Genomic DNA, 25,679 nt, shown 5'->3' with positions numbered 1-25,679 from the left:
ACCAACGTTGAGGGTGGCGGACCTTGTTAGGTCCGGTTCGCTGTACGCAATAAAGTTTGAGAGCTGATCCTGCTCGAGTTTGGCCTCCTGTCTTCCGCGGCTCCGGTCATCTGGTGGCCCCCGTACGGGGAATAAAAGACTCAGCGATGTGCCTCTTCGGCCGGGAGGTGCGATTGCTGTCGCCTGCGGTACGATGGAGGACCTGGCCCAATAACAACGGAAGGCCGCGAGCGCCTCTTCTCTTCACCCTGATCAGCTACGTGAGATACAGTGGTTCCCGGGACAGGTGAGTACTGGGTCACCTGGGTTGGGTGGACGCACCTAACAGATTTTGAGCGCCACACGAGTGGACGCTGGGTTTTTTTTTTCTTTTCTTTTCCCTTTGCATCTGTTTTGCTTTCGCTTCGCTAATACAGCCCAATTGGAATGCTCAGAGGAGCCTGGAGCCACTGCCGATTGTGGGTCTCCGGAGGACCCTCAGGGCTCTAATTCTGATTCGGATTTGGAAGGCTCAGAAGAGGAGGTCGTCTTTGCTAAGCATGACCCTCCTACACCGTTAAAAGAGGAACTTAGGGCTCGGGAAGATAAAAAGGGGAACCAAACACCACCCTGCCCGAGCTACTCCGCCTTACGGGAGGAGCTTAAGCCCTTCCGCCCTTTGGCAAGTTCGCGACCCACGATCGCCCCTTTCAGGGCGCCAGGCCCCACTGCACCACCGTGGCCGGAAGAGGAGTTGCTCCCTGGGCTGCCACCACAACCTATGGCACCGCCCTGGTTAGAGGGAGAGCTACTTCCTGGGTTGCCTTCTGCGCCCCCATCTGGGGAGGGAGGAGGACGTTCCTTCCACCAGAGGGTATGGTTGCGGCTTCCCTTTGAGTGTTCCGGTCTCCATGCATTCCCGGTACAAGTAGGAGGCAGGGGAGGAGGAGGATATTATGAGCCCTTAGAAATTAAACAACTTAAAGCTATCAAGGACGCAGTTTCAGCTTATGGGCCCAATGCGCCATTTACCATGGTGCTTTTAGAGGCATTGGCAGGTCTGCTTTTAACTCCTGGAGATTGGACCCAGCTGGCACGCGCCTGCCTCTCCCCCGGACAATATTTAGATTGGAAGTCCTGGAATGAGGAATTCTGTGTAGAGCAGGCGGCAGCCAACAGGGAAAATAACCAGAGAGAGTGGAACAGGGATATGCTATTAGGGCGAGGAGCCTTTGAGGAAGATCAAACTCAATACCCTCGCCAGGTTTATGAACAAATTAGCCGCTGTGGCCTCCAGGCCTGGAGACGGCTGGCTGGAAAGGGAGAACATACGGGTCACCTTACAAAAATTATACAAGGGCAGGGAGAGCCATTTTCAGACTTTGTGGCCCGCATGCTTGAGGCCGCTAACAGGATTTTTCCAGATGCTGAGGCGGCTCACCCTCTCATAAAACAATTGATTTTTGAACAGTGCACTAAGGAGTGCCGTGATGTCCTAAGAACTAACAAAAATAGGTCCTTAGAAGAGTGGACACGCCTGTGCCGTGAATTGGGTGGCCACGGCCTAACACCCAAAGGAAGAATATCATTGGCACTCTTTACCATAAATTTTTTAAACCTTAATCATAATAATCATTCCCCTGCCATGGAGCACAATAACCCGTCCCCGGCCGACAAAGGGCTGGTGAGATGGAAAGATGTCCTTACAGGACAATGGATGGGCCCGGATCCAGTGATTAGCTGGACCCGAGGTGCGGTTTGTGTCTTCCCACAGGAACCAGGCTGCGAACCGCTGTGGGTCCCGGAAAGATTGACGCGAGCAGTAAACTCCCCACCAGTTCCTGATAAAGCACAGGAGGATAAGCCCGCGGACACAAGTCAACTCGACCCTTCTGGGACCGACACTCAGCGCCCGAGACCATCTACAAACTAAAATGTCTGGTTTGGAGCTTTTTCTATTCTGTGGGTTCCTATTAATCACCCCTGTGATATGCTCAGATTCCACAGAACCACCACAATATCTTTGGGGTCCTTGGCACCACCCGCCCACATTGGCACCTTTCAAATGCTTGTTAGACCGCCTTATGCAAACCCAGCAACAGGTCAAGGTCACAGCTATGGCAGCCATACAAATGGCAGCAGGTGGCCCATCAGGCCAGCAGGCCGCCGCATATCTCCTTCACATTGCAGAACATCAGCTATAAGAGCTGAGTGGGCAAGCCAATGACGGGTAAGACGGGAAAAGCCCTCCCGGTCAACCTAAGACAGGCTCCACTCAGATATACATGGCCTATAAGGCCAGGGGTCCCTCCCGGAGTCAAATTATTGGCATTGAGATGCGAGACCAAGGGTACTGCAGTGCCATCCGCCCCAAAGGTTGGGGGGAAGGCAGGAATGAATGTCTATATGCATCCAGGTTCGGTTCACAAAAGCCTGGCCCTGCGAAAAAATGAACCACTCACCTTGAGCATGGTCCTGGCGCAAGGATATGCACAAAACAGGGTGATGCACAGCAGGGTATAGACCTCTACATTCTCTCATGCCTCGGCCTACAAGGTAGGCCCACTCCTAGGTGTCTAACAGCAACAAGGTCATAGACACCTTGGAGGGACCCACAGACCATCCTATTTTAATAAATAAAAAAGGGGGAGATGTGGGAAGCCGCCTATGATGGCGCCCATTTCCTGCTTCCGGGTTCTTCCCGGCCTGAACAAGCCCGCCAAATTGTCATGTCTGCCCAGTTACCCGTGACGCTAGCCTATCAGCTTGTTAGGCGCGCTTCTCTGTGATTGGATACTGCTTCCCCTTATAAGAGGTTGTTCCTGCCCCCAACGGGCGGAAGAGGAACCAACGTTGAGGGTGGCGGACCTTGTTAGGTCCGGTTCGCTGTACGCAATAAAGTTTGAGAGCTGATCCTGCTCGAGTTTGGCCTCCTGTCTTCCGCGGCTCCGGTCATCTCCAGGAAGTTGTCCTCTTCTTTTTTATGCCTTCAAAGCATGCATCACAATTATCATGTTAGGCTACAGAGTTTCTAATGTTTTCTACCCTTAGATTGCCCAATTCTTTAAGGACAAATAATACTTCATTTTTAGTTTGCATCTTAGTCCTAACCCAGGCCACAGGATGTGCTTAGGATTCAATAACTATTTACTAGGTGACTGTATTTAAGACAAAAAAGAGTACAAGAAGGGATGGTGAGTCCTTACTTCTGACAGCCTGAGTCTATCAAAAAGCAGATTACACAGGTGCATCAAATTACAAAGTGATAATCAGATTGGTAACCAAGTTAAGCTTCCCTTCACATCTTAGCTTTGGGATTGCAATTATTCTCATTGATCTTTGCATTTTTTATTTGAAGGACTGAGGTGAAATTTTGCATCTCTTTTGATCTCTGGAGAAATCAATTCTGTCCAGTTTTTCCTTCTCTTCATACAAATACAGTAATCTCCTCTTTTCTCATGATTTTGGTTTCCAAAGTTTCAGTTGTCCATGGCAGCTGTGGTCTGAAAGTATCAGGTGGGTAATTTCAGATTAAACAATTCCTAGGTTTTGAGTAACTTCTATTATATATTGTTATATTTTCCTATTTATGTGCCCTAATGTGCGTATTTTACAAATCAGTATTCATGTATAAGAAAAAACATATATACAGGGTTCTATACTACCCATGAATCTTCACCTTAACCAGGAATCTTGGAATGTACCCCTCACAGATAATGGGGACCACTGTATACCCTGAGGAGCATAAGGCTCATGACTGATTAACCTTCTCACCAAATCTTTAACTCTAGGTTTGCACAGTTTCTTCTCTGAAATCCAAAAGTTGAAAGAGTTTCTCACAGCGTGATCCCTGGACTTCCTATCAGAGTCACCTTGGGTACTTATTAAAGACATGGATTCTGGATCCTACCACAGACATCAAAGTACTTTTGAGAGGTACCCACTCCCCCAAATTTGGGAGCCATCATTTCAAAACTTTCCCAGAGGAGTGCTTGAGACACTAAAATTTGGGAACCACTGATGTAAAACCTATTTTTTTCCTTTTTCCCTCCCAGGCACATGGACTTTGGGCTTCTTCCTTTATTCTTGACTCCTCATCACCAAGATAATACCTTGACTTGATCATGACTTACACAACCTTTTCTGTTCCACAGGTAGAAACAAGAGGAAAAGTTGGGACCAGAAAAATCTGGTTCAAAAGTCCTAAAGTTCTGTCCGCTATGTACTTTCTGTTTGCAGTTATTGAGTCTCACTTCTTTAACTGGAAAATGGGCTGATGATACCTACCACATAGGATAGCTATGAAAACATCATGGTATAATATATGTTTATTATTTAATTATCAAGGATAAGTAAATACTCAGTAGTAGTTGGTACTCAGTAGTAGTTGGAAGTAATACCAGTGATAAATGTACTCAGTAGTAGTTGGTAGTAATAACCAGTGATAAATAACACTGGAAGGTGTCATTTCCCATCTAGATAAAAATAGCTGTTAATATATAGAAATTTGCATGTGGAGATATATATATATATATATATATATATATATATATATAGCCTTTACTGTTTTCTAATTTGCGGAGTTTTTGACTCATTATTCACTTAGGCAGTTTGCCCTGTTTTTGGCTCCTGTCTGTCCATCTAGCATTTTGGCTATCAATTTGAGTTCGGCACTGACACTAGTTAAACATTAAATTTTATTCACCATTTAGAAAATTGCTTCATTCTATCAAGAAATTTTTGAAGCACTCAGATGATTCACTATGAAGACTAATTTTGAAAACCATGTTGGATCAGTGCTACAGTTTTGGCGGATAGTTCTGATGGTCTCAAAGGAAGCTTAACAAAATAATTTCAAAGGGGAGCACTTGGAATGAAGGAAGGACTACAGTAGGAGACAAACGTGAAGAAAAACCAGGCTTAATAAGAATTGTTCATACTGGTTCTCATTCATTAGACAAGTTTATGGACCATGAATCATGTTGATAGAGTCTCTTTATCAACTACAGCCAAACTGAGATTCTGAAAAAATCTCTCCAATAATGCAAAGAAAATGACTCAAAGATATGCTCAAACATTTTTCTATAAAAAAGATAGGGAAGCAATATAAATTTTATTTAAGTCAGTCTTCACTCTCCTGTGCTAAATTTGGCCATGATCACAGTGACCCTGGTGTCATTTAGAATTTCTTCATCACTAGGAATCTCTAACTGAGAGTGAAGCTGGAACACAAGTTCCCATTTCTAGTTTGACAGTTTCAGCAGGGATTCTGTCTGCTCCTGAACTGTTGCTATATCCAACTGATTACTTTTAGGGGATCAAATATAATGGCACCAAGAACTCAAGTATTTGGAAAGTTTCAAATACTTTCCAAATTCTGTCAAATGCAACTTCCGGTATGCATTTGTCTACTTTGCAAGAGTCTACAACTCCAGGTCTTAATGCTTAGGATCATAAGAGAACTTACTATCATGGAGATGGTCTGAGTGGGGGCCGGGGGAGAACAGGACATTCATAGTAGAGATTAAAGACACAGAAACATTTGTTAGCTCTGTGACAACGATTCCAGAGAGCATTCTCAAAACCTAGGGAGCCATGGAGGCTGAATCTGGAGAAAAGGAAACTGACCAGGATGGGGATGAGAATCCGGACAAGTTGACGGGAAGCCATGGCATACCACAAGATTGACACAGAAATATAGGTCTTTTTAAAAAGTTTCACAAGGGTATCTCCAGAAGCTTTTTCTTTACTGAGGAGCTTTCTCATATTTGTATTTCTTTCTCTCTCCAGATCTGATCCATAGCATTACCGTTTACTCATTATGTCAATCCATGTTCCGTTACTGTAACAAACACCTGAGGTGATTGACTTATAACCAGACAGTTTATTTTGACTCTCAGTTTTTGAAGTTGCAACCTATAAAGTCTCATTTTTTACAGAGAGCAATGGCAGAAGCCTTTGGTAGTGCTAACCCTCTCTCAATCCCATAAAGGCATGCCCTCAGTCACCTGAAGACATCTCACTAGTTCCTACCTGTTAAAGTTTCTCCCATCTTCCAGTGGGACCATGTTGAGGACCAAACCTTCAACACATGGACTTTGGGGACCTTTTAGAGCCAAACTGTAGTTGTCACTTTTTTCTTGTATCTTTTTTATGCTTGTGTCTAGATTTCCCCCCAAAGCCTCATATGGTCATGTGGAGGCACTTTTCAGAGGTGGCTGGATGCTGGGATTAAGGACATATGATTACTAACTTAATCAACTGATTGGTGTAGCGTAGTTCTAGGTGTGAATAATAGGCTGGCCCCGCTGGGTGTGAGTGTTACTCACCCTCAGGGTGTGTAGCCTAGTTAGAGTAGAAGAGAGAGAAAGAGGGCTGCTGTCATTGTTTATTTGCTACTTGTTACTTTTGCTGCTTTTTGCAAGCCAAGAACTCTTTTTCCTCTGGGAAGCCTTTGTGCCTGCCACCCTGCCTTGGAGCTGGCTGATTATGGACCAAAACCTCTATAAATTGTGAGCAGAAATAAATACTTCCTTCTTCAACTTTGGGTGTTGGATATTTTATCTCAGCAACACAGAAAGTAACTAGACAATCTTCAACCTCTTTTTCCATTGTACTTTGATAAACAGGTATCTGAATGAAGCCTAAAACTTTCTCTTTATCCTTCCTGTGCATGTATTTGGATGCTGACTATTGCTGGGAAGAATCATGACCAAGCAGCCGAGGCTGGAGCTAGGAATTCCCATTAAATAAATGCAAAGAAGTTGGACTATCTGACTTTTCCTGTTCACTGCTGTCAAACCTTCACCTAAATCTTCAAATCCATGTCCCCTCAGCCTCCCTTTATCTGCTCAGCAAATCACCACATATTTTGCTGAAAACATGAATGTTTTCGATGGGAACTACTTCTTTCCCTGCTCCCAATCCCGCAAACTGAGATGCAATCTCCAACTCTTCCCTCTCCTTGAGACACACAGAGAAGGGGAGCACTGTGGATCACTGACTTCTATGGTACGAACTTTCTCTTCTCTGCCTTATCTCTTTCAATTTTCCTTTCATGGTTCCTTTTGATCAGCAAAACCAGAATATATTTTTTTCCATCTTAATCTAAAGTTTCCATCACCCCTTCTTTCCACTCTTCTAATCAAGCTTCTTGAAAGAACTGTTCATGTTTACCATTTCTATTTCTTTGTGGAATGGCTCCCATCCCTTCCTCCCATGAAATCCAATTCTGCTTTTTAATCCTTATCTGCCTTGGCCCTCTCAGTCTCCCCCCAACCAGGAAATGCCTCCAATTCTGTTTCTAACTTTCCAGCCCAGTCTCTTCCCCTCACCTATCTAGCTAGCTCCTCCCTCATGTCTACCCCTTTGCTTTCAGTTTTGTGTTAATTTGAAGAAGTCAAATATTTGCATATGTGTGTTCACTGTTCCTGATCTTTGGTATTATGGTATTTTCCTAATTTGTGAGAATGATTACAGACTTTGAAGTTATCTAGTTTGACTTTGCTATTATCACTGAAAAAATTTTCATATTTCTCATATTCAACTTAATTTTATATGATAAAATCTAGTGATCTTTTAGAAATTGTTTCTTAGTTTCCTACTTAAAAAGGCCTCGCCTACACTCATATTAAATATTGATCTATTTTTCTTCCAATATGTTTTCTGATTTTTGTTTGTTTTGTTTTTTGGTTTAAAGTTTTCATTTGTCTGAAAATTATTTTGGTGGAAGTTTGGTGGAAGCAAGTGGTGAGTGAGCCACTAGCTCCAGAACCACTTACTGATTAACCCTTTTCAAAGATATTTGAAATGTTATCTTTTCCTATCAATTTCTTATAGTTTTGTTAAATTGGTAAATTAATTTAGGAAAATATGTACAACTGTATGCTCAGCACAGCTTCGTGTTAGGGACTGGGAAAGGGAAGATGAGGTGACCCCACCAGAATTACCTGTGAAACTTTCACTCTTGTGTTTCTCCTTTTGATTCCCAGGAAAGAAGCAAACTGTCTCACCTAGAATTCTATTTCTTATTAATTTCATTCCTAGATTTTGACCCCATCAAAATTACCTGTGAAACTTTTCACTCTAGATATTGTGTTTCCTGTTTTGATTCCCAGGAAAGGAGCAAACTGTCCCACCTAGAATTCTATGTCTTATTAATTTCATTCGTAGATTTTGGTTACTATTGTGAATAGAATTTTTGTTTTTTATGTAGGGGCATTATATGTTATTCTACATTCCAGGTTATTTATAAAACTCTCTCAGTAGTTTTAAAATAACTTTGCAATTTATTCTTTATGGTTTTAGAAAGAGTGTTTTAGTACATAACCTGTAAAAAATGAAAGTGCCTAATCTGTAGTGTTTAGTATATTAATCTATAAAACATCTTTTTATAAGTGTATGTTCCTTTTATTTTTTACTGCAATGTTAAGAAATGTCAGAGAAATATTAAAATGAGTGAAGGTTTTCCTTGCACCTAATTTAAAAGTCTATGATTTTATATTGGTATAATGTTCATGGCTTAATAAACAGATTTGATATGTATATATTTATTTGAATGCACCTAGAATATCTCCATATGAGTAACCAGAAACCAGCATCAGTGGCTGCCTCTGGGAAGGATTTTGACTGCTAGAGTAAAAAGGTAAGATTATATTCAGTGAAAAAAACCTTTGAAACTTTTGGATTATTTACTGTTTTGCATCAACAACTCATTCAAAATAGAAATAATGAAATTAACAGATCAAAGCAACACTGAGGTGCTTATTTGAAAAGTATTTACTTAGCCCTAATTTGTAAGTCAGTTTTAAAAAACCAGCAATGCATGATGAATTAAACATGTTTCTTTCTATATTCATTGATGTGTCACATAATTTTTTATTAGACCATTTGACATATTGTACTAAAAATGTGGCTGATCTAACCCTTTCTTCATTGTTTGGTGTATTTTAGTTTATTGTCTGATGGGGCAAACTGGTATGTTTTATTCAGCATTTTTGAGTTTTTGGTCATAAATAAGACAATCTTGCAGTGTATGAGGGGTAGTTATGGTTGAGTTTTTGGTCAACTTTTGACAACAGCATTATAAAGCAAACTGAAATGCCCTCCATATTTTTCTCTTTAGCATGGAATTTTTCCAGTGCTTGAAAAATCGAAAGAACTCATCCATAAACCACCTGGATCCAAAGCTTCTTTGGAAGAAATAAAATCTTCCTTTTCCCCACAGTTTTGATTCTATTAAGGTTTTCAGCTAAGCAAATATGCTTTAATATAGCTCATGAATCATTGATTGAAAGATTCTTTCTGAGAGGACAAATACGTTATTTTATACAATGCCCAAACCACACTGTGGTCACCAACATTGAAAATCATTGAGAAGTAAATTTATCAACCTAAAAGTTTACTTTCTGATTTTAAAAAAACACAAATTTTCTTTCACAAATTATCAAATCTTACTCATCAAAATGATAATGCCTGGAAAACCATCTGAAGTTTTTAATTAATGCATATGGTTGCATGTATTCATTGACAACATAAGCTAAGTCTTGAAAACATTTGATTTTCTACTCAGAGTCCATAATGGTAGGAACTGAATTGACAAGTTTATCTTACTCCAGAGAACAAATCTCTGTAAGTCAACCATATCTCTGCCACTCATGAATCATCAAGTCCTGGCTTTACTTGTGGGATAAATATATCTGTTATGTATACCTTCTTGTTCTTTTTGTAACTATATATTTCTTTCTTTGCATCCACTTTTATTTATATGCATCCTACCTCTGATAGTCACCGTGGAGACTTAACCTGGAACCAATCAATTAAATCCACCTGTTTTCTTTCTTCTGTACAACACTGCTGAATCCAAACGGCAAATTTGCCAGGGTCTTCACTGTATTTTCTTCAAAGTAGAGGCAAGGAGCTGGAAAAGGGAGTGAGGTGAACATTTGATCAAGATGACAAGCACCAGTGGATTCCTGCTGTTAGCTGGAGCACGAGCCCGATGACATGTATTTGGTGTCATTCCGATGTAGATTCTGACAGAGGCCAATTTATGGTCCAATTTATGTCTTGACTCTCATACGAAGGCCAAGCAAGCCATAAAATGTAATAAGAATTTCTTCAATCAATGTCCAGAGGAAAAACAAATCACTCAGTTACTGACACAATATTGCATCAACACTCCGGTAAAGTTCTCACAAGTGTGTGACATGCCCCCAAGCTACAAGGAGCTCAAGAGTGAAAACCCGGAATAGCAATGCCACTTCCTAATAGCGGAGCTCCTGAACGTCATCACAGTGAACAGGGCTCGCTCCTCGACCTTTCATTCTGATCCTATAGCATCCCCATCTGGGGGAGGGCACGGGGGAGGAGAAGTAAATAAATTAATTCTATTGCCTTCTAGTATTCCAGTTTCAGACTAATCTCTGCCTTCCATGCTGTGATCGCCTCCATTCCTTTTCTCTCCACCTCCTTTCATTCCTACAGTCCCCTTTTACACAGAGAGTTATTTATTTGTCCCTTGGCACATCATTTCAACTCAGGCTCCTACTGAGGTAACACAGATTGGTCCCTGATCACAGTTTCTACCCAGCCAGTTGCCAGCTTTTGTATTTTCCCTCTGTTTCTTCTTTTAGATGTTTTCCAACCAGATACATGCCATTAAGCTCTGTTACAAGTTGGTGCCTGAAGGGTTTTGGAAAAAAAAAAATAAGATGAGGGAACCAGATATCATGAGAGCCATTTTAATTGTTTCTTATTGGTTTCTTCCAGACCTTGTTTAAAGTGATCACTGCATCACACACACACACACACACACACACACACACACACACACACACACACATTCATACAGACACACAGACACACACACACAGTAAAAGGCTGTAGGAGCACATTTTGCTCTAGTGCAATAGTGGCCTCATCTATTTGTATGCTTAGGGTCTGAAAGTCAGAGTAATTTTGTTTATTGGTGTGGGACAAAATGGTTAACCTGGGGCACTTCATATTTTGAAGTGTTTGCCTTCAGAATATTGGGGAAGTTATGGGGCAGGCTAGGAAGACAGTGCATATTTTTTTGAAAGGTATATTTTACCCTTTAATAAAAGAATAGGGAAGAAGAGCAAATGAATACTAAGAGGTATTCTGGTGCATTAGATTGGGGGCAAGGGGCAAAGCTGGTTCATAGTCCCTTTCTCCTGCTTGTTGGTTGTGTACCACATTGGGAAGTTTCCTTGGTCTAGCAGGGAGTTAGTAAAGGAAAATATTATAGCACATGACATAGAGTCATGTAGCTATTATCAGTAGTACTTAGTTACATATTTAATATATTACTAACCAGGAAAAAAAAAGCTGTCTCCAGGCAATGCAAACTCCAAGAAAGGAAGATCCCACATACCCGCTATGCTTCTGAAACCTTCCCAGACCATAGCAGCTCAAAATTAACCATTTTTTCTTATGCTCTAAAATCAGCTCAACTGTGATCCTCTATTGTCAGGGAAACTCCAGACATCGGGGATCTTGAAGTCCATACAGTTTGGTGAGATTTACTGGAAAGACACTCCGCATAGATCACAGCACATTGGCTTGGGGTAAATGCTTACCAAAATAGTGTTATAGCTATACAGTGCAAAGCTACTCCCATTACAAACCATGCTTTTAAAAGATTTTTATGGCACAAGAAACTGATAAATTATAAAAAAGGAAAAGCTAGATATTTAAAATAAAATTTGTATGTGAGACATACAAACACATATGGCATAAAGAGAGATTGGAAGAAACTATAGCATGTTCATAGTGATGAAATTACAGATATTTAGGTTCTCTCTCTCTCTCTTTTTTTTTTTTTTTTTTGTCTTTTTCCTTTTTATCGGTACCAGGGATCGAACTCACGACTGCCTGCTTGCAAGGCAGGCGCTTATGCCGCTGAGCTAAATCCCCAGCCCCTAGGTTCTCTTTTTAAAATGATTTTCTGTGATTTTTCAAACCTTTAGTCATGAGCACATGGGACTTTTTAATCAGAAAAGTACTCAACAGAAAGAAATGGTGGAACAAGTTCAGAACGTGAGTTCTCATGCACTGGCCAGGGGCTGTGTTACTCCAAGCAGCAGCTTGGCTCGGAGCTGGGTGGTTATGATGACACGCACTTGGGGTCCCCTTTACAATCTAGAAAGAAAAGCACGATAAAGCGATAATGTAAAACTTATTTATTTAGAACATGAAAAGAAATCACAGCTTATTGGATCCTCAGAGATTCAGATTCTTTCCCCTGAGCTGTCTCTAAGCATTTACAGGTATGCATCCATTCCTGGGTACAACCTGGCTTCTCTTCCCCACCCAGAACCTTTACAGCTCCCAGGTTCCCCCAAGAGTCACAGGGCTGGGTCAGACGAGCAGTTATTGAGGACGTCTCTTATGTCATCATTTCTCAGCAATATGTATCTCTTTCCATGTTTTTTGCAGTTTATCTATTTGTATGTAGTAACAGAATTTTATTTAAAAATGCCTTTTTTCTGATTGTTTTCTAACTTCTTCTAGGATGAAAAATGTTTTGAAAATGTGATTTTTAATGGTGAACAACCTCCTAATACATAGCTGTGCAACAATTATGTAACTATTCCCCTAACCTGACCCAGTGTATTATATTCTATGTAGGTTATATTTTCAGTAAATAAGCATAATACCTTATAGAATCCTACTAACACCTTTAGGATCCCCCACTCTGTTGGTTTTTGAGATAGGGATAATCCAGAGAGTTTGGAGTTAGACACTGAGAGAGCAGGGTGGGGACGGTGGCAAAGTATGAATAAAATTTACTACTAAATCTATATTCTTGTACAGGAAATTTCCCTGTGTCAAATAGTCTATTAAACATATCACATAAAAATTAAGTAATAGTATTTATCTCAATTTTCACAAACCTCTCAAAATGTTAAGCATAGATTTAGGGGAGCTGCATAGATAACAACATAGATTTAAAAAGACAACAAATTCTATTAAAGCAGCACCCAGGGAAATACTTATGCAGTTAACTGGAATGATGGCCCAGGGAGAAATTTGGAACACAGCATCTTAATAACTCTCAGCAAATGAATAAATTGTTCACTTAATTCATTTCAATGCCTGGTCAGTCTGGTGGTACCCCAAAGTCTACATGAAACAATGTCCCATTGTTGGGGGTTGCTTGCTTTAAATCTGTTTATAGATGCTTTGAAATTCTTATTTGGTATGGAAATCATATTTATGGATCATGTTAAGTGTTTAGGGTTCTAGCTTGGAGCCTCAGAATTCTGACAGCCAACAGTAGAGCATGATATGATTTTAAAGAAGGCTGCCTTGGAATTAGTGACTCCTTCCTGTCCAGGACAAATTTCTAAGCAAGGTTTCAGTGTGAGGCATCCATTTGTGACTAAACTATACTTAAGATGAAAGCGACCCACCCTTGGTTTCCACAGTCATTTATGCCACATATACAGTGTGTGAGATCAAACGGTGCATTTCTCCTCTTTCATTTTGTTTGATTCTCCAAGGAGCCCTTTGAGGACAGATTACGAAGCTGATGTACATGGGTCAAGGCAGTAAGGTTCAGAGGCAGTTAGTAAGTCCATGGATTCTCATTTACATACACAGTGATTTGCTCTGGAGACTTTTGGAATGATTATTGCTTTCCAGAACCCTTTGGGGTTCTGTCACAAACATGTCATGATTATTCCTGTCTTCAGAGTGTTTAGAGTCTTACATGTCAAGCAGTATGAACATGACCCAGATTAGTAAACATGGTGAACAGTGCAGAAATGGGAGGCAAAGATGTGGGGTTAAAGGATCAGAGAGGCAGCAGATGGTGTAGGGTTGGAATGGACGGCATAGGTTCAGGGAATAGGCAAGGCCAGTGTCCCTACAAGACCCAAGAGGATACGGGAGGAAGGGTTACAGGCATTCCAAACAGAGGGGTCAGAGCATGCAGAAACCTGAAGGTTAAAAAGAGGGTAAAATCGGGGACATTTCAGATGGTAGGGTACACAGACAACACCATTATGGAGCTGAAAGCAAACCTGGGGATGCAAACATTAAGATGGATAAACCAAATTAAAGCATTTAATATTAAATGCTAGAATTAAATCCAAATGAGAGTCACTGAATGGGTTAAGCAAGGCTCGACACAGCCAGACCTGTGGTTAGAAAGAGAGTCTGACTGCCACTGGGGAACGTGTGACATGTAAGAGTGACAATGTGGAAAGAGGCACGAGGCTACTAGGTAATCCAGGTAGGAAAGGTGGTGACAGGCAGCTAACAGGTGGCAATGGCAATGGAGAGAATGGATCTGAGAGTTATTTATGAGGAAGAATTAACATGAAAACAAACTTTCATTAGAAGGTAGAATGGAGAGGGAGAGCAGCTGTGACCTGGGTGGATAAATGATAAATGGTGTCGTTCAGTGAGATAGTTAAAATGAGAACGAGAGGTCTGATTCCTAAATCAAGATTTCTCCTATGATTTGAACATGCAAAGTTTTCTGTGCCTGCAGATGTCATGCTGGACATGCCACATGCGGGACTGGCCTTATGAACCCAAAGGCAGAAGCCATGAGTTAAGAGTCCACTGAATACAGGCTAATGCGAAGCCTGTGTGGAGCTGATGGAAAGCAAAGAGCAGAGCCAGGAATCCTTTAAGGGGACTGAGAAGGAATCATAGAAGAAGCAAAAAAAACAACCCAAAGAATATGCTATTTCTGAAACCAGAGAAGAACAATGAGCTTTAAAAAGAAGAAACTGACTTGCAATGTCATAGATGCCCCAGGAAGACAGGAGCTGAAAACTACCCACCAGCTTTTGTAAGTAGGAGGTTCAGTGGAGATTTCATTGAGGTCATATTCACAGAGCAAATTGTGGAAACCAGCAAATGGTGCTATGGATTTAGGAATAGAATAGAGATACATTGAAGTAGAGCCTGAGAGCTAGCCCATTCTTGAGATGTCTGAGAGAGCGAAAGGAAAAGACTGAGTGGTATCAATCTATAACAGGATGAGAGTTCAAGGGTGAATTTTGTAAAACAGAGCTGTATTTGGGTGTGAACCTGCTCAGATGTGCACGTGTATAAACATAATGTTTTCATTCCTCCTGTGTATGTGTGTGGTTTTGCTCTGTGCGATGGGATTACTTTGAAACCATATCTTCTGACTTCTATTCCAAGATCTTTTGGTTACACCACAAATACAGAGACTGTACTACAAACCTGATAAAACAGACTCTATAAAACTGTTTCCAGAGTCAAAGGAGTCTTTGTCCTAACTGTAGGCTAAGAGATTATTATTTATGCTATCAAAATTAATAAATGCTGATCATATGCAGTAAACCACTAAGGCAATATTATTCTTGTACAAATTAATCAATAATGAACAAGACTGGAAAGGGGCAATATTCTAAACAAATAAGTTATTTCTGAGCAGTTCTTTTGGGAAGAGAGACTTAAAGAGGCAATATAATATAGGTGACTTTGGTGCTTAGATTTAATCCTTTAGCTTGTGAATATTCTAAACATATTCTAAGAAAAAGGAAACCCTCTCTGTGGTTGATAATCCTGATGATGCAGTGGAGAAATTTTTATAATATGCTTTGGAATCAAAATATTTTTATGTTTTCTATATCAGATGGCCTTTAAGTAATGGCTAAGAAGGCTTGCATGACATTTCTTGTATATTAAGACTTCTATCTTAGAATGGGTAGAAAACCTGTAAATAATGATATTAAGGAAGATTTCTGCTTCCTATCTAAATTTCTCTATGACACCAGTGTTCAGCTGGGTATGAAGAAGCACAAAATCTTTCACTGGAACAAGACACTTAAGTGAACAATTTAAAATTGAAATTAAAAAAACAATTCTATACGTAATACCAAAAAAACTTGAAAGGTTTGGAACAAGTTTGACCAAACAAAGGCAGAGGGAATATTTGTACACTTAAAATATTCCTGAAAGAATTAAAGAAGAAAGAAGACTTAAATAAATGCAATAGTATCCCATGTTTGTAGACTGTAAAGACGTCAGTATCAATTACGTTGATCTACAGATTCAACAAAGTCCTTGTCAAGATTCCAGGTGCCTTTAAAAAACTGACTAGCTGGTCTCAAAATTCATATGAAACTCAAAGAACCCTAACAGCTAAACAATTTTGAAAGTGAAAAAACCTGGAGAACTCTTACTTTATTTTTTCACAAATTGCTACAAAAGTATAAAATAAAAGAGATAATATCATAACATCACAAGGTTAGCATACTAATGGAACAGAATTGAGTCCAGAGATAAACTCTTTCTTTTATGGTTAATAAATTTTTCACAAGTGAACCAAACAAATTCAATGCAGGTTAGTCTTTAATAAGTAGTTCTCGGAAATTAGTTGTGCACATACAAAAGGTGGCAAGTACGCCTTCTTATCACATACAAAACCTAAAATAGATCAAGGCCTAGATAAAAGAGCTAAAACTACAAAATTCTTATAAAAACTGTAAACATAATTCTTTGTGATCTCAAATTAGGCAATGATTTCTTACATGCTATACTAAAAATAAAGGCCACAGAATAATAAATAGATAAATTGCATTCCGTAAAAGTCTTAAATGTTTGTATGTCAAAAGACACCATGAAGAAAGTGAAAAGACAATCTACAGAATGAGAGGAAATTATTTGCAAATCATATATTTGATAAGGGACCAGAATACATAAATAAATCTCATAACTCAACAGTAAAAAGACACATAGCCCAATTGAGATATATTTGAACAAATATTTCTCCAAAGAAGATATATAAATGGCCAATTAGGCAATGAAAAGATACTCATCAGCATTAGCCACCAGGGAAATACAAATAAAAGCAATAATGAGTCATGACTTCATACCTATTAAGAGGACCATAAAAGAAAGAAAGAAAGAAAGAAAGAAAGAAAGAAAGAAAGAAAGAAAAAGAGAGAAAGAAAATGCTAAGTATTGAGTGTTGATCAAGATCTAGAAAAATTGGAGTTCTCATATTTGTGGAATGTAAAATGGCACAGATGTTTTGTAAAAGGGTTTGGCACTCTCTCAAAACATTGAATATAGAGTTATCATACAACAATTCCACTCCCAGGTATATAGCCAAGAGAAGAGAAAACATATGTCAACACAAAAACTTACACATGGATGCTCTTGGACGTATGGTTCATAATAGTCAAAAAGAGAAAACAATTCAAATGTCTACTGATTAATGGATAAAACAAGTTCAATAGACCCATATAAGGGAATATTAGTCAGCCATAAAAATAATGAACTAATGATATATGATACAACATGTATAAAATCTATAAAGGAGAAAGCTATAATATAAAAAGTAGACTAGTGATTTGTTAGAGCTAAGAGGTGGATGGGTGAGTGAGGACTGGAAGAGATACAAAAATTATGGTTGAGAATTATGAGTTTTCTGTTTGAGATAATGAAAACCCTATAAATTTGACTGGAATTGTTTGCATCTGCCTGTGAATATGCTAAAAACTATTGATCTTATACTTTAAATCCTTTTCAAGATTCAATTATATAGTATCACAATTATATGTTAATAAATCTGTTTAAAAGCATATTCATTGAATAAAACACTGATATATGCCACAAGAGGATGAATCTTAGAAATATGCTCAGTGAAAGAAGCTATTTACAACAGATGACATATTTTATGATTTCATTCATATGAAAGGTTAGGAATAGGCAAGAAACAGGAAGTTGATTGGTGCTTGCTAGGGGACTGAAGGAGTTAGCTAGAAAGGACATCTAATTTGGGAAGATACTGAAAAACATGGAATTGTACACCTTCACAGGAAGAGTTTTAGATTAAGTGAATTATAACTCAAATAGAAAGAAGACATTCATAAATAATTACTTGAGAGAGATCTTTGCTTATCAGCCCTCATGATATGATGATTCCTCAGTCCCATCAAAATTTAAAGAAGGTGAGGGTGGATATATAATTTTTAGTCCTGGTTAAATACTAAAGCAAAAGATACATTTTTAGCTATTCATATGTTATGGTTGATACATTGTGTCAACTTGAGCAGTTTGAAAGCTGAACTAAGAGATTCAGTGGTGTGCCAGGGTTCTTTGTAAATATCTTCATCCTGTGCAAAGGAGAGCAAGGAGATTTTGTGAGTGCTATATCTGCCATGAGAGTTTGGGGTGGCCTGCATACACTATAAGGGAGAGAAGGGGCTTGTTTTCCCCTCTTTTGCTCTGGCTGCTCTCTTGAAGTGTTACCTCTGTGCCATGCCACCCTGCCTTGGCGCCAGCTGATTATGGACTGAAACCTCCACAAACAGTGAGTTCAATAAATCTTTCTTTCTTTCATTTTGGGTGTCTGGTGTTTTGTCCCAGCAACAAGAGAAAAGTAACCAAGACTACATACATGGATTTTTGATACAGAATGCAAAAAAATCTTGTAATAAAAACTAACATTAAAAATTACTTTATGAAGTGTGTTTCAGAAACACAGGTTTGGAAAGAACTCTGTCATTGGGGATCCACAGAATGTCTGAGACCACAAACCTGGGGAAGTCTACAGGATGGATGTGGTCCCTGCCCTCAATGCCAATTAAGTCACTTAACCTTTTTTGAATTTTTTTAACAAAAGTGTTTTCTCCTGACGTGGGTGTCTCCAGCTCCCTCTGGGTGAGTCCTTAGGTCTCTGAGTGCTGAAGAAAGACAAGAAGACAGAGCAATGGTTCTTTCATCACAGGAGACTTGAGGACCATTATCTCTAAAAACAGAATAAAAAGGAAAAGCAGACTGATAAAGAGAATGATAAACCCCACTTCTGGAACCAGACCCTAGATCTAATGTTAATTCTTCATAACAAGACCTAATGTGAATCCTTCATAACAAGTGGAGGTTGCCATTATCTTTACTCTTGCAGTCTGCTCAGAGCCTTGGGACAGCCCTGCATGAACAAGCAGCACCTTTTCCAGAGTGGGTCTCATTAGGACATGTGCTGCCAGCCAGAGGCCCAGCCTGTGCCCAGGGAGCCAGTGGACAATACAGTAACTCAGGATGGCTGTGGCGGGGAAAAGCAGAGGAAAGAAACATGAACTCCCCGCTGAAACTGTCCTGAGATCTTTGTGATCCATGTGTTCACATTGTCAGTCTGCAGCCCAGCCCGGCCCGCTTTATAACTTTCCTCTCTTGCTGCTCCTTCTTAGAGTCTTGAGCTAGAAAGAGGGATATGGAGGGTGAGGTTGCCATGATCTTCACTCCTCCTAGGGTGGCTCAGGGAGTGAAACTTTGCCCTGCAGTGAGATGCTTTGGGAACTAAGGATAGTCACGACAGGCTTGTTCAGTGCTTCTGGTTGCTTGATTTGGGATCAGCATCTAATCCTTGTGAACTGAAGTTTCCTTATCTCTAAGATAGTTATCTAAAGTCCTACTCTCAGGTGTTGTGCTGAGAATGAATGAAATAACATATGCTTATTTTAAAAGGTAGACATTATTTTTAAAAATAATGATAATATGCAACCTGTGTATGCTTCTATACTAACCCTTATATTCCTCCAATATTTTCCAACTTGGGTTGGGTTCTGCTACAGTGTATTTTATCCATTTATTCTCTATACATCAGCATGAATCAAGGGACATTTAGTATGGCCAGGATTAATAACCTGGGCCCTTGACTTAACTGTTTCCTCATTCCTGACTCAAGTATGCACCACTATGTGATTCTAGAGAAATGGCTTGTTCTTCTCAAATCTCAGGTTTCTAATGCATGGACTTTTTAAAGGCCACACGTTTAAAGCTTGTAGAAGATTATTTGGGACATGGATAGGTTTTTTTGATTTTTGCTTTTTCTTGCAGAGTCTCACTATGTAGTGGAAATTGACCTTGATCTCACTATGTATGCCAGGCTGGCCTCAAACTTGTGATGATCCTCTTTCTTCTGCCTCCCAAGTGCTGGAATTACAGGCTTTCAGTACCATGTCCAGTCATAGCTAGTATTTATAAATGATCATAATAGGTCTTTGCCTCCACCTATATGCCAAATTATCTATATTCATATTTCTTGGCTCATCTAAATAAATTAAATTACTTTTGTCAGCTCAAAAACCATTGAGCTGTTGGATAACTGATTTATTCATGATAAATCACACATAAAGTGGTTGAAATGAACAAATTGCTGTTATGATCTGCTGCATCTGCTAGGCAGGGAAATTATTTTAAAGGTTTAAAATTTGTATGTTACAGAAAATTATCTTCAGGATATTCTCTCTGTCTCTGTTCTATTTTCTCTGTTCTTTGTTCTCTGTCTCTCTGTCTCTCTGTTTCTCTGTCTCTGTCTCTCTCTCTGTCTCTCTCTCTCTCTCTCTCTCTCTCTCTCTCTCTCTCTTCTCTCTCTCTCTCTGTCTCTCTCTCTGTGGCTCATCTTCTGGTTCCAGCTTAGTGCTTCTTTCAAGAGTGCTCAGTCTCGCCTTTCATTTTTTTCCATATAAATTTCTCCAATTTACTGAAAACTATCTCCCAAAGGGATCAAGAGAGACAGGAAATTAAACTGTGGTGCTGAAATCATTTCACTACTCTGGCTTTACCCCACAAATGTAAATTTAGGGAATTCCACTTGTCAAAGTCCTCTCTGAAGCTTTGAATAATTGGATCCCAATTATTCTTAACCACATTATTCAGGCCTATGTTCAACTTAATATCTAAATAGATTACAATTTTTGCCATCTACTAAAATTCCCCAAAGTGAATATTGCCATATTATGCTCTTCAGTTAAGAGTGAAATTTCTAACTAAAAATGTTTTTACTCATATCTTGAGATGGCTGCAAAATCCTCCATGATAAAGAAAGCTGTGAGAATTGGTATCACGTTTGAATTGATATTAACTTGTAGTAAAAATATGTTCAGGAAAAAGGGATCATTGTACTTTCCACCAATCACTTTAATACCTGAGACATCTTCTTGCTCACTAATAGCTCTTCCTAATGTTTATGAAGTCAAAACAGACAGCAAGGCAGATAAACAAAAAACATCGTAACTGGAAAAGGTCTTTTGAACCGGTTAAATACAACATAAATTACATGTTGTCACTCCACTCTTAAAAGCAGGAGTTAATGCTTAAAACAGTGACACACATATTTCTGCTATTATATAATTTTCTTTGGGTTTTCTATTTCATACAAAACACTTCTCAAATGATTGCACTATGTTTTCAGGAACTCTCATCAATTTTTCCTTTTAACTTTGCCAGAGAGGAAGAATAGCACACTTTTCCCCTAAAATGATAATTAAATAGTTGTTTCAGTGGAGCATACCAAATCAAAAAAGTATTATCTTTAGCATTTGTCAAGCAAGTAGATGCAGTTTGTGATTCTCTTGTCTTCCTAAATAGAGTTTATCTAAATAGAGTTTTACTGTCTTGGATGAAAAATAAGGAAGCTGCACTTGTTAAGTATCTACTATGAGGTTCACACAGAGCTTGCTGTATATGTCGCATGTCTAATTCTGTTTACTCTCTGCAGCGATTGAGGGTTAGAGAAGATCAGTGATGTGCTTCAGTTTCTATCAGTAGGAAGTAGAACTGTGATTCGTGCTCCAACATTCATAGGGCAGTTTGCCCCATGCACTAGTTGTTCTTGCCTGGTGGTGATATTTCTCTCAAGGAAATATTTGTCACTATATGGAGGAATTCTTAGTGGTCAGGACTGATGCAGTGCAGGCGGCATCGCCCTTCATGCCAAAGGATTGTGCTGTCCAAAATCACAATTGAAGGTGCATTAAAGGACTCTTGCCTCATCACAGATGAGGATATTGATAATATATAATAAAATGTCATGCCAGACATGAGTGAACAGTGGGCGTATATTTTGTGATTACTTGGATGCCTTTATTGATCATAATTGAGTAGCCCAGCCAGTGGTGAAAGGAAGAGAACAAGAAGCACATGGTGTCATAGAAACCAATCACCTGTGAGTAAGTTTTTGATTTTGTATTTCTTGACCCTTGGGATAGTTTGAAAAGTGAATAATCCACTTGTAGTGAGAAAAAGTTATTTTCTAGAAACTTATTTAACTTTTACATTTTTGTCTGGCTTTAAGTTCTAAAATTTTCAGGACAGAATAAGCCAATAGATTCAAAATTTTCATGACAGGGTGACTAATTTAGTAGATTCAAAAGCCAGAGTTTTTAAATCCATATGTTAGCAGGAAGCATATGAGGTTGGTATTAATAATAGTTTTATATATAGACTGGTATAATTACATACTGTTGGATATTTATTTATATAAATAAATAAAGGAAAGAGAGAAACATGGGTAAAAACAATGCTTAATTCACAGAGTTCTCATAAGCCCCAGACAAAGTTCTCCATAAACCTTCCAATGCCCTCTTGTTTTCCTCAAATACCACTAGACGGATGACAATCAGCTCAGCCAGCAGATTTCCTGAATTGAGAAGATGCAGTTGAGACATCTAGAGTTAACACGACATCTTGAGTTCATATGATAGAGTAACAGAGAGGAGAAAGCTTAGCAGAGAAAAATCTGAAGATCTGAGTGTCAAGCTAAGAACTGAACACTGCGTGTATAAGAAAACTGATGATAACAGATTATGAAACTTGAAAGAATTAGAGGCAGCGATGCCCTGAGCTCATACAGTGCTGGAAATAGTACCTGATCCTATTACCAGGCTAGACAACTGCCAGGATTCATGAGGCATTGGGAGAATGCTCAGAAGAGTTACCTTGGTAGAGAGAAATAGCCCTGGACTGAACAAGGCTCTGTTCTTACCTAACATCTTAAAATCGAGATTTGGGAGGATTATCATTTATTAAGCAACTTCATCGCACCCCCCCCCCATAAAGATCAAGAATATTTGTAGGAATTCAAAAGTAATTCTTATTTAAAAGGCAAAATTCACCATGTTTGGCATCTAATAAAAACTTGCTTGGTGTACAAAGAAGCAAGAAAATAGCAGCTATTGTGGGGAGCAGGATTAATAGCAACATACTTGAAACTGACAGAAAGGTTGGAATTAGCATAGAAGGGCAATCAAGGCAGGTTTGAAAACTCTATGCCATATATCCCCCAAGTTAACTGGAAACAGTGGATCTATTTTAAAGGAGCAGATTAATTCCTGGAATGGAAACTACAATGAATAAAAATAAAACTGCTTTGAATGGGATTAAGATTCGTTTATAAAATGAAGAAAAGATTAGTGAATTCGAGGAACAATAAAAATAAAATGCATTTAAATATAATAAATAAAGCACATTCATGTGCTGGGTGTGGGGACTCACACCTGTAATCTCAGCACTTGGGAGGCTGAGGCAGGAGGATCATTGTGAGTTCGAGACCAGCCTTGGCTACAAAGTGAGCTCAAGGCCAACCTGAGCTGCGTAGAGGCCCTGTCTCAAAAAACAAAACAAAACAAAAAGCCATTCATTTGAAAAACAAAGCAGTAATGATTTTTTGGAAAATTTCTGGTAGACTTGTTAAGTGAAATTAAAGTATTTGAACGGAATGTGCTAAAATACTTGTTTATTGCTTCTACCTTTAAAAAGAGTAAAAGGTTATCCAAGTAAATACAAAGTAGGTAGAGAAAGATAATAATGCAAATCTGAGTGGAAAGCGGTGAGTTAGGAAACAAAAAATCAATAGGGAAAAAATTGAAACTTAAAATTCATTCTTAAGATCAATAAATTGATAACCCTCCAGTTAGCATGATATATAAAATAGAACGAAGACATAAATTATGGATATGAGGATTGAGAGAAGTGAAGATTGAGAGAGTATCATTACAAGTATTGTATGTGCATGAAGGAAATGTACCTATAACTTTGTGCCAATAAATTTGACAACCACAGGGAAATGCAATATTCCCTGAAAGATGTAAAATATCCAGCTTTATTCAAGAAGACTATATAATCTGCATAGTCCTGTATATATATAAGGAAATTATATTTGTATTTTTAAAATATCCATAAGGAAAACACTAAAGTCATGTTGACTAATGAATACAGGCAAACATTTAAAACAGAAATGATACTATTCTTCTCTTGCAATTAAAAAGAAAAGGATATATTCAATGGGTTTGATGGGACTAGCTTTTTTCTTATAACAAAACAAAAAAAAACAACAAGAAAAGATACTACACACTGTCTCATGAATACAGATGCAAAAATTGGAAACAAAAGTTTAGCAAATTCATTTCAACAAAGATACATTGTACATGTGAACAAGTGGGCTTATTTAAGGAATGTAGAATTGGTTTAATATTTAAAAATCCATTAATTTATGCCATTCTATCAGCAAAGTGTAAAAAAGTAAAAGACAATAAGGTTCATTCATTCTGGTTTCAAAAGTACTCAACAAAAACTGGGATAAAAATGAAGTTTTCAACCTGATTGAGAACATGTAATTCAATACTTAAGAATAAAAGACTGACAATGTAACAGCACCAAATCACTATGTCTTCTTTAACCCTTTCTGGGTTTTTTGTTTGTTCGTTTGTTGTTGTTGTTGTTGTTGTTGTTTTGTTTTGTTTTGTTTTATTGGCACCAGGGATTGAACTCACGACTGCCTGCTTGCAAGGCAGGTACTTATGCCATTGAGCTAAATCCCCAGCCCCCAACCCTTCGTATTTGACATTCTACCAGGAGTTCTAGATCGTTCAAGCAAAGAATTGAAAGAAAGAAAAGTTATCTAGATTAGAAAGAAAGAATCCAGTTGGATCTCTTTTCAGAGAACACAATGGCCTATGAAGAAAATTCAATAGAAAATACTTTTAAAAGCTATTAGAACTAATAAATGAGCTTACTATGATTAAAAACCAATTTTATGGCATTTGTGATACACTGAGTTAGGGTCCCAGCTCTATAAAAATAAACAATAACCACAACAATAAAAGTCAACTTTATTTCTATATTTTAGAAATAAGTTATAGGCAATTAAAATGTTAAAATTGCAATTTAAAATTGTACTAAAATTATAAAATACTTAGAAACTGGTCCAACACAAGATGTAAAGTCCAGCACATAAAAAAGGTGTGGAGAAAATTTAAATAGTATCAAAAAATGAAGAGATATATTGTGTTCTATATCAAAAAACTCAGTATTTTGACGATGTGTATTTACCCCCACATTGACCTATTAATATGCTCCCAGTGAGCATATTCTGTAGAAATTGCAAAATGATTAGTATGTCTCATACAGGAATGCAAAAGTCTTAGAAGAGCTAAACAGTTTTGAAGATCAGCTAAGTTGGAAGACCAACTGTACCTACTTGGTAGGCATCTACAAAATTTCAGTAATTAAGATAATTTGATATTTGTGTAAAGGTAGTTCAGTAGGACGAAAAAAGAGTTCAGAAAATTACCTGTACATATTGAAAAAAATGCAAAGAAAATTCAGTGAAGAAGGGACAGACTTTTCAACAACTGGTTATAGAAAAATTAGATCTCTGTATGCAAAAATAAAGTTTTTTAAAAATCCACATTTTTGCATTCTGTGCAAAAATCAAATCAAACTGAATCACTGACTGAATAATAAAACTTAAACTGTAAAACTTTTAAAAGAAAAAAATAGGAAAAGACCTTGTGACCTTGTATTGGGCAAAATCTCTAAGATAAAATATTTAAATCATAACCCATAAAAGAAAAACATTCTTAACTTGTACTTCATCAAAATTAAAAATTCCTGTTCTCTTA

This window comes from Cavia porcellus, unplaced genomic scaffold, assembly GCF_034190915.1.
Source record: "Cavia porcellus strain 051 isolate PalLab524CR breed Dunkin Hartley unplaced genomic scaffold, mCavPor4.1 scaffold_20, whole genome shotgun sequence".
In the NCBI taxonomy this organism is placed as follows: Eukaryota; Metazoa; Chordata; class Mammalia; order Rodentia; family Caviidae; genus Cavia; species Cavia porcellus.
The sequence above is the reverse complement of the archived record's forward strand: the minus strand, read 5'-3'. Positions refer to the sequence as shown.